The 8,196-nt window shown below is 39.9% G+C and overlaps 1 pseudogene; it reads right to left on the reverse strand.

The window, feature by feature from the left end:
• Positions 1 to 104: 104 nt before the first annotated feature.
• On the reverse strand, positions 105 to 7,338 carry LOC120289650 (annotated as a pseudogene).
• Between the last annotated feature and the right edge of the window lie 858 nt (positions 7,339 to 8,196).

Raw genomic sequence — 8,196 nt, forward strand, 5'->3', positions numbered from 1 at the left:
AGGTGTTCGTGGTGGCCCTCATATCCTCCCAATCACTCAAAAAACGAGTCCATACACTGTCTTCCCCGCGAGAAGATCAACTGGTTGTACAGGTGGAAGATGAATGATCACTTCCTTCAGAATTCTACTTACAAATAGAGGCCAGCAATTTTACATGATATTCTCGATAGGATACAAACATCACAAGATCTGAACATCTGGAAAGAGTTGGTCATTGATTTTTTTTAATGTACACTGAAGCTGATCATGACTGTAATTTGCCTACTGGGGTTCGATCCTTGAAGGTGGGAAGCCCCCACTATACTCTAAGAAGTCCTCGTTGCTGTAGGGATGTGTGGAATACCCCTTACTCGCCTCCTCATAACTGGCTGAAGCGGTTGCGGATTCGGCCTTTGGATTCAAACCCTCGAAAACCATGATGTTCTCGATTTCCTTCACCACCTCTCCCATGGTTGGCCTGTCTGCTCCTGATTCTTCCACACATCTCATTGCTAACTCCACAAACCTCTCGAGACCCTTCAAAGACGTGCCCAGACCAATGGCTGGGTCGAGAATCCCCTGCAGATTGTACAAATCTTTGTCCTTATTCATAAGCACCCTCACTTCTCTCACAATATATCTGCCCCGCTCTATTGGCCTTCTGGCTGTAAGGAGTTCCAGCATCAATACTCCGAAGCCATAGACATCGCTCTTCTCAGTCAGCTGCTGCGTCATGTAGTATTCAGGATCCAAGTAGCCCTACAGAGAATATAGCATGATTGGTTTGTAAAACTCATCAAGAAAATTACACAAACAACAATGACCAACACTAAACCCTATTTCCATCGACATAGCTAAATTAATTGTCTCTTGTTCTGAGACAAACTAGCATTTTCTCTCTTATGACTGCAGAAATAATCATGATTGTTCTAAAGTGCACTTCTTCTCCAGACAGTTACCAGGTTCTCAAGAACATGGATTGTTCTAGGAATCAGGGAACAAATGTAAAATTTCCGCGAAAGTTTTTAGGAATCAAAAAACTCATTCAAAGTCTGTGTGTTGCTGAGAAAAGTTTGACTATCTGACGTTAGACTAAAGCTAATTACTGACCATTGTTCCTTTGACTTGAGTGGTGACATGACCCCTTTCATCTTCTCCCACGAGCTTGGAGAGACCAAAATCAGCAACTTTTGCATTCAAGTGATCATCCAATAGGATGTTGGTTGATTTTATGTCCCTATGTATGATCGGAGGATTAGCAAGCTCATGAAGATAAGCCAGACCTCGGGCTGCACCAATGGATACTTTGAGTCTTCTTGCCCAATCCAACCTTATTCCTGACTTTCCTGCAAGTCAAAAGTTGCAGTTGTGAACACAGATGATATAAGCGAGGATTTTTTTCTTGAAAAACCTAAATTCCACATGAATGCTTTCTCAACATAAGAAACTTGAGAGGAGATACCTGAGAGACTCTCTTTGAGGGTACCATTTGGAAGGAACTCGTACACTAGCAATTGTTCACTTTGCTCAAAACAAAATCCGACAAGGGTGACAAGATTCTTATGATGGACTCTTGATAGAAGCTCAATCTCGTTTTGAACTCGAACCCACCCTGCATAGATCCCTGCTGTGCTCGTTTTATGGCAACTAGAGTTCCAGTGGGCAGAGTACCCCTGTAGACCTGCCACAGCAACAACAAAATTTATAAGTTGGCCAGTTTTCAGGACAGCCTGATGATTCTGAAGACAAACAAAAATTTCACAATGCTGGCACAGTGTCAATCCAGTTCTCAGAATTAAGAGACATAAACAGGAAATTAAGGCTAGGCAAAATTTTAGAATCATCTACTGTTCAGGAATATAATGGAATCAAGGATCAACTTAAATGGAAACGTTCAGATAATAAAAGCGGTTGAAAAATTTAAAGCCATGTGAAAATATAAGACTCTCTTGGAAAGAGAAGAAAACTAAGTAGAAACTAATGTGTAGCAACTCGTACGACTTTGCCCATCTCTCAGCTTTACTTTTTTTCTGTATGAACAAACTCACATCTGCTTTTGTCAAGTCAAAGAAGGCCTTATCTGTTCATGTGAAATTCTAGCAGAAGATTTCAAACTCAGTAACTGTCATACAGTGAGCCTGCACTTTAAACAAGGTGGTGAACAAATGGAACTTATACAGAAGGTTTTTCTTGTTATCATGAGGAATGCAACGAAAGGCTCTGGGTATGTCATAAAGGTTATAGGAGCAAGAGTATGCTAATTTAGGTTTCTCTGAACAGAACTGAGGGCCAAGAGAGTAAACCTTTCCATAACCGCCAGATCCAATTTCATTGGCTTCTGAGAAGTTGTTGGTGTATTTCTTAAGCTCTTCTATAGAGAAACATCTAGCTCCTCTGAGTTGGGGGACTTCGCCGCTGCTCTTTTTCGGGTCCCAGTTTACTGTATTTCCATAAATAACAACTAATATTGACTGAGAGTTACTTCCAGAATCAGAGACAAGCTAAGTGGCAAGTATGCAGTGAATCTGCCCATACCAAAAGGGTTTCTTTGCTCTGTAGCCTTTTCTGCTCTTTTCTTTTGACGAAAAGCATAAACCCCTACAAGAGCCAATAGCATGAGGAGAACAAAACCACCAGCTGCTGCACCAACGATGACTCCGATGTTTGTCGATTTTTTGGATGTTTTTGGTACTTGTACTTCTGTGAGAAAGAGGGAGAAAGATGGTCGTTAGTATGATGAAGAAATAAAGACAATCTAGATAGACAAGGCAACGGAATGCGTGTCGCTGTAAAATAATTGGAGATATTACCCGCAAAATTTGTGTACTGATCCGCGATGAAATAGAAAGGCCCAAATAATTTTGGAGGCTTGTAAGTCTGATTACTGAGCACAAAGCCAATACCGTATATGCTCATCCGATTGAAACTAACCCCCTCAGATGGGAAGACCGCGATATTCAATTGAAGGTAATCAAATGAATCCTTGCGTGGATCACTCAGTGAGATAGAATCTACTGGAAGTTGATTGGACTGAAAAGAGATCTTCATAGAGCTTGCGAGGCTTTCGAAATAAGTCGAGTTTCCTAAAACTGAGAAAGAAGGAGATCTGAAGACTAAAGTTCCTGTGTAAGGAGAGCTACATTTACAGTTGGGGCTGGAGGCCTGATTTGAATTGCAAAGGGGTGGGATGCAATTATTAGGTGGTGTCGAGTAGGAGGAGGTGTTGGATTGTGGAATGGTACAGTAACTTTGCCCAGCTGCTCCTGTTTCTTCGCAAACCAGGTTATCGACAAGTCTGCAGACATACAATATATGGGCACAACATTAGCAAAAAAACTGTGAAAAACAAAAAGCATTCTCAATTCATCTTGTGACAAAGTGAGTGAAAGGGCCAAAGAGTTTTATATGACTTACATCACCTTGACACTGTAAACTCCAGTACTCTGCTTGAAGTTATCGATAAAATTGGTCTGGAGATCAATGAGTTGCAATTGATTGCCATGGCTGGTGCCTATATCCAAGGTTCCATTCAGCTGGTTGTTTCTTAAGACCCTGACGTCACAGGAAATTCACATGTTCAGCCATTATTTCTAATGCCCAAGTTGGAACTTACCAGGAAGTTAATTGAATGAAGCAGGTCTGAGTTTTGAATAAGTATATGTCCATTACGTTGAGGTAAATATTGAGATTGAGATGATACTTACACTTTTTGCAAACTGAAAATGCTGAAAAGGATGACCGGTAACTCTCCTCGAACTTGTGTGCGTTCCAATATTCTGAAATTGATAAAAGGTATGACCCTATTATTTACGTAGAGATCTTCTATTTTTTTTCTTTAGCAAAGGGACTAGTCCGAAACCCACAACCAGAAAACAATGAAATGTCACGTTCCATTTCAAGGTGGGGGGGGAGTTGAATTGGTGGAGGCAACGGACAGAGATTGGGAAACGTACAATGTTGTCAAAGACTGTAATGTTGGAATCCATGTAGGGAAATCTGTCGCGTCAAAACTATTATTGCTTAAGTCCCTGCAAATCCACCATTGTCAGTCAAAGTCCATGTTTTACGTAGTCATGGTGGGACAATAAGCAATGGCGAATTCAAAATTAAGAAAAGGAGTCAAAGATAATCTTTTACATTTCACCATGTTCTCTGCTCCGTCAGAGAACTCATAAATGATCCGCAATTACACCATGTGCAATTAGCTAATTGTAAGACAATTATTACTTACAAGTAGTTGAGATTGTTCATGTCAGCAAGGTTGGGCAATGGACCAGTTAGCCTATTGTTGGAAAGAAGACTAAAGAGTAGACCAGTAAATTTAAAAGATTGATTATAATGATATGCACGGAAAATAGTGAAGTGACACAACGAGAATTATGTTTTGCTTACAGTTCTTGAACGGATGTAAGATTGCTGAGATTTGCAGGCACTGCACCATATAAAGAGTTCCTATCAAAGCGTCTGTAACCATTGAAATAGGTTAAACATTGACTGGAAGTGCAATGAGCACAATTAATCCTCACAACGATTGTGTAGAACCATAAATACTTACACAACTTCCAAACTTTGCACCAGTCCAAGTGTGGAAGGGATGCTACCTGTGAGGTGATTGCTGTCAAAAAGCCTGCGTAGTTGAAAAGTTTATAAGGATTCCTATCTTAAAATAAAGGATGAGCAGGCCATTGCATTCTCAGCTTTTCACTGCCTCTCTTAAAGAGAGATGCTTCAAGTATCAAGCGAGGATAACAAAGATGTGAAGGTTAGAGAGAGAGAGAGAGAGAGAGAGAGAGAGAGAGAGGATCGAACTTTCTTTATATAAGGCTTGAGAAGCCTTTAGGAAACAATGAATAGACCAGCTGCAGTGCCCTAGTGGGTTATCAGAACTTACACATGAATGAGATTCATCCCAGAACTGAATAATTGGGAAGGAATCGTGCCAGAGAGTTGGTTCTGTCCAAAATGACTGTCATGAAGCATAATATTAGTCAGATAGCACAACAAAAATGAAAGTTCACAGATACAGCGAGATAAACTGGAAGACATGCTCATACAAGTGCTTCGTGTGAAGTAGCATATCAAGGCCAAAATTGCTTCCATTTGATACCGGAATAGATCCAGTTAGCTGATTGTCAGCTAGATCCAGCCAGTAGAGCCTAGAAAGGTTACCAATGGTAGGGGGAATCAGCCCACTGAATTCATTTGAATTTAGAGATCTGCAATATATTGGAAGGACGAATTCAGACGCTTGCGAAGGTCAGGAGAATAATATGTGACTGTTAGATTAATAAGTAAAGCATGAGCTGACAACAATATTTTATAGTACATTCAAGAAAGAACTCCAACAGGAGGTTAAAACAATTCATTGTTGAATTAAGTCAAGCAAAACATGTTCTAGCTTGTCCAAAAACTGGTCATGTACGTGTCATGTCCCAATCAAGTATATGGGGGAGAGAACTTACAGAAACACCAGGTCATGTAGAGATCCAATGGAATCTGGTATTTGACCAGAAAATCCACAACCCACCAGGATTCTTGCATTTTGAGATGAAAAGGCAGGTTGGTCATTTTCGACTTTGAAAGTCAGGGGACACAGAATATACTAGAAATGCTGATTTATAAAGCTTACAAGTTCGTGAGCTTCATCAAGTTTCCTATTTGTACAGGAAGAGATCCAGTCAGACCCTTGTTGTAAGATAGGTCCCTACACGAAAGGCTTATTATACTCAGTAACAACTTACAGAGGACCATTTCAGGCAGCTAAAACAGATAAAAAAAGACCAAATTCTAGACATGAATCCCCCTACCTGCACATCATCGACAGCTTCACATGCATTATAGGATGCATGGGAGAGAGGAAAGTACAAGAATCTAGATGGGAGGACTACATACATGACAACAGCAAAATAAAAACTTAAGCCCGTCTTCTCAATAATTGCCTTCAGTTATGGTCAATACATCCAATTCACAGAAATTTGTGTCCTATATGTTCTCTCGGTAGAAAAAGACATGGGAAACAAATGTGGTAATTAAGTCCTTGCATTGAAGATAATCTGGGAAGTGAAAGAGATAGTGAATTTACAGAATCTGTAATTTAGACAATTGTCCAATGTCTCCCAGCGAACCTGTCAAACCCATGCTCGACAACATTCTGAAATTAAGAGAGTCCAATTAACTGCACATATGGATATAATTATGAAATGCAGATTATCAAATATGAAGTCCAAAAGGATGCTAAAAAATTACATGGAAGTAATGCGAGAATTGGTGCAGTGAATCCCATCCCAGCCATTGCCACAAGGATCAGTCCCCACCCAGTTGGGTGGTGTATTTTGCCAATCACTTTTAAGCCCCATAATTGCACTGACTGCGTTTGAATACGACCAGTTGAACAATGAGAAAATAATAAATGCATATGTCTTGTGTGTGTATTGAATAGCAGTAATCCAACAGTTCTGTGTGGATCTAAGGATCACAATCCAGAACTTTGGTTGCTTGAATAGCCAACCAACAGCAGGATCTTTGTACCAGAGGGGCTAAGACCCTGTAAAATATTCGTAACTGATTCCCTTATCAAACGAAACTAGCATGGTCGTTGTACCAAAACCAAATTTGTGAGAATGACCTGTAAGTAAGATAATGACTTCCAAGGCCAGAACATGCTTAAACAAAAATCATACCAGCAATAGATGTATAACAAATTTCATTATTTTGACCAACTCTAAAGACAACAATCAGTTAGATTTACTTGGTCGATGCATTGCAAAATTTATCTCCAGCTACTTATTTTCTGAAATTTTTAAGGCAAAATAGCAGAAGATAAAGCCACCATTAATCAAAGAGGCAGGCAAAAGGGGAGAAAACAGACTTAGATCTGCCCAAAATTGATTTTAGCATTGTTGATAGGAATATAGGAACAACGATATCTCAAAAAGTTCAGTGCAATAGGGCTCTTATGATTGGTTGTGGACAAACTGATTCCTGTAAATGTGGTGACATCCTCTGACTAGGAGGAACCTTAGTTCTTCTAAGCGGCAATGGCTCAGAAACATGCAAAAAGTCCAGGCGAGAGGATTTGTGGAATTCGCAAATTCAACTATATGAATAACACATTTTGGGAAATAAATGTCAAGAAATTAAGCTTACAATCATAAGGATTTGTAGCTGCATCTCCAGTGGAATCTCCAAGGAGAAAAACTAGCAGAATTGCCAGAACTCGCACATCCATGACTTAGAATCTCAAAACTTGGAGAACTCAATGCTCTTCTTTCAGCTTCGGCAGTTGCATCACATTGAATTCTTCCTCAAGGGACACTTCAACTCGGTTGACATGATGGCAAAATGAATGGCTGGCTGCGAAATTCTTCCTCAAGGGACACTTCAACTCGGTTGACATGATGGCAAAAATGAATGGCTGGCTGCGAACTCCCAGCATATCTTTCTTTCCTGGCAATCTTTTCTTTTCTTTTTTTTTCTTTTTTTTTAATCAGGGAAAAAGAAAAGTCTTGGCCGTGACAACTATGAATTGGAGTCTCGTTGATCCAATTGACGAGAAATGTAAACATCAGCTCGCCAGAACCCTATTCGTCTGCATTTCTTTTCTCCAATTGCTGCATTTATTTTAATGGGGGGAGTTTACTCAGTCAATGCCATGTCACAAAGTCCGAATGATTAAGAAGAGAGAAGATGAGCACCGAAAAATGGGTCGAAGATGATGGAGAAAGGTAGAAAACGACAAGTTTACGAATGAAGTAACCTGTACGCGCAGACACTGGTGGCGTCCATGACATTAGTAGCAGAGTCAACGACCGTCTGGTCGTTTTCGAAGAATCATTCAACTGAATTGGGCCAGAAAAAACATTTGCTTGAGACATGCAAAGATAGGTTTGTAGTACAGTTTGGACGGGGAAGGAGGGAGACCAAGTTGCTAAGTTTTGCTCCCACCAAGTACAATCAAGTCATAATAAAATAAAACGATGTCTTCGTTTGGTGAAGTTTAAGGAGCAATAAATTTATTTAAGTGGAGACTTTAGAGCAGTCCTCATCTCCAAGCATAACAATGTTCAATGCAATGTGGTGAGCAGAGCTTCACAATAAATAATTATGAAGTCAATATGAAGTCAATGAGAACATATTGAATGAAAGAGTCAGGGTATAGATAGTTGATTTAGATGTAATTGCAGCTCGGATTCATGTTTATTGATAAGATTAAATTTG

Source organism: Eucalyptus grandis, chromosome 11 (genome assembly GCF_016545825.1).
Source record: "Eucalyptus grandis isolate ANBG69807.140 chromosome 11, ASM1654582v1, whole genome shotgun sequence".
Classification (NCBI taxonomy): Eukaryota; Viridiplantae; Streptophyta; class Magnoliopsida; order Myrtales; family Myrtaceae; genus Eucalyptus; species Eucalyptus grandis.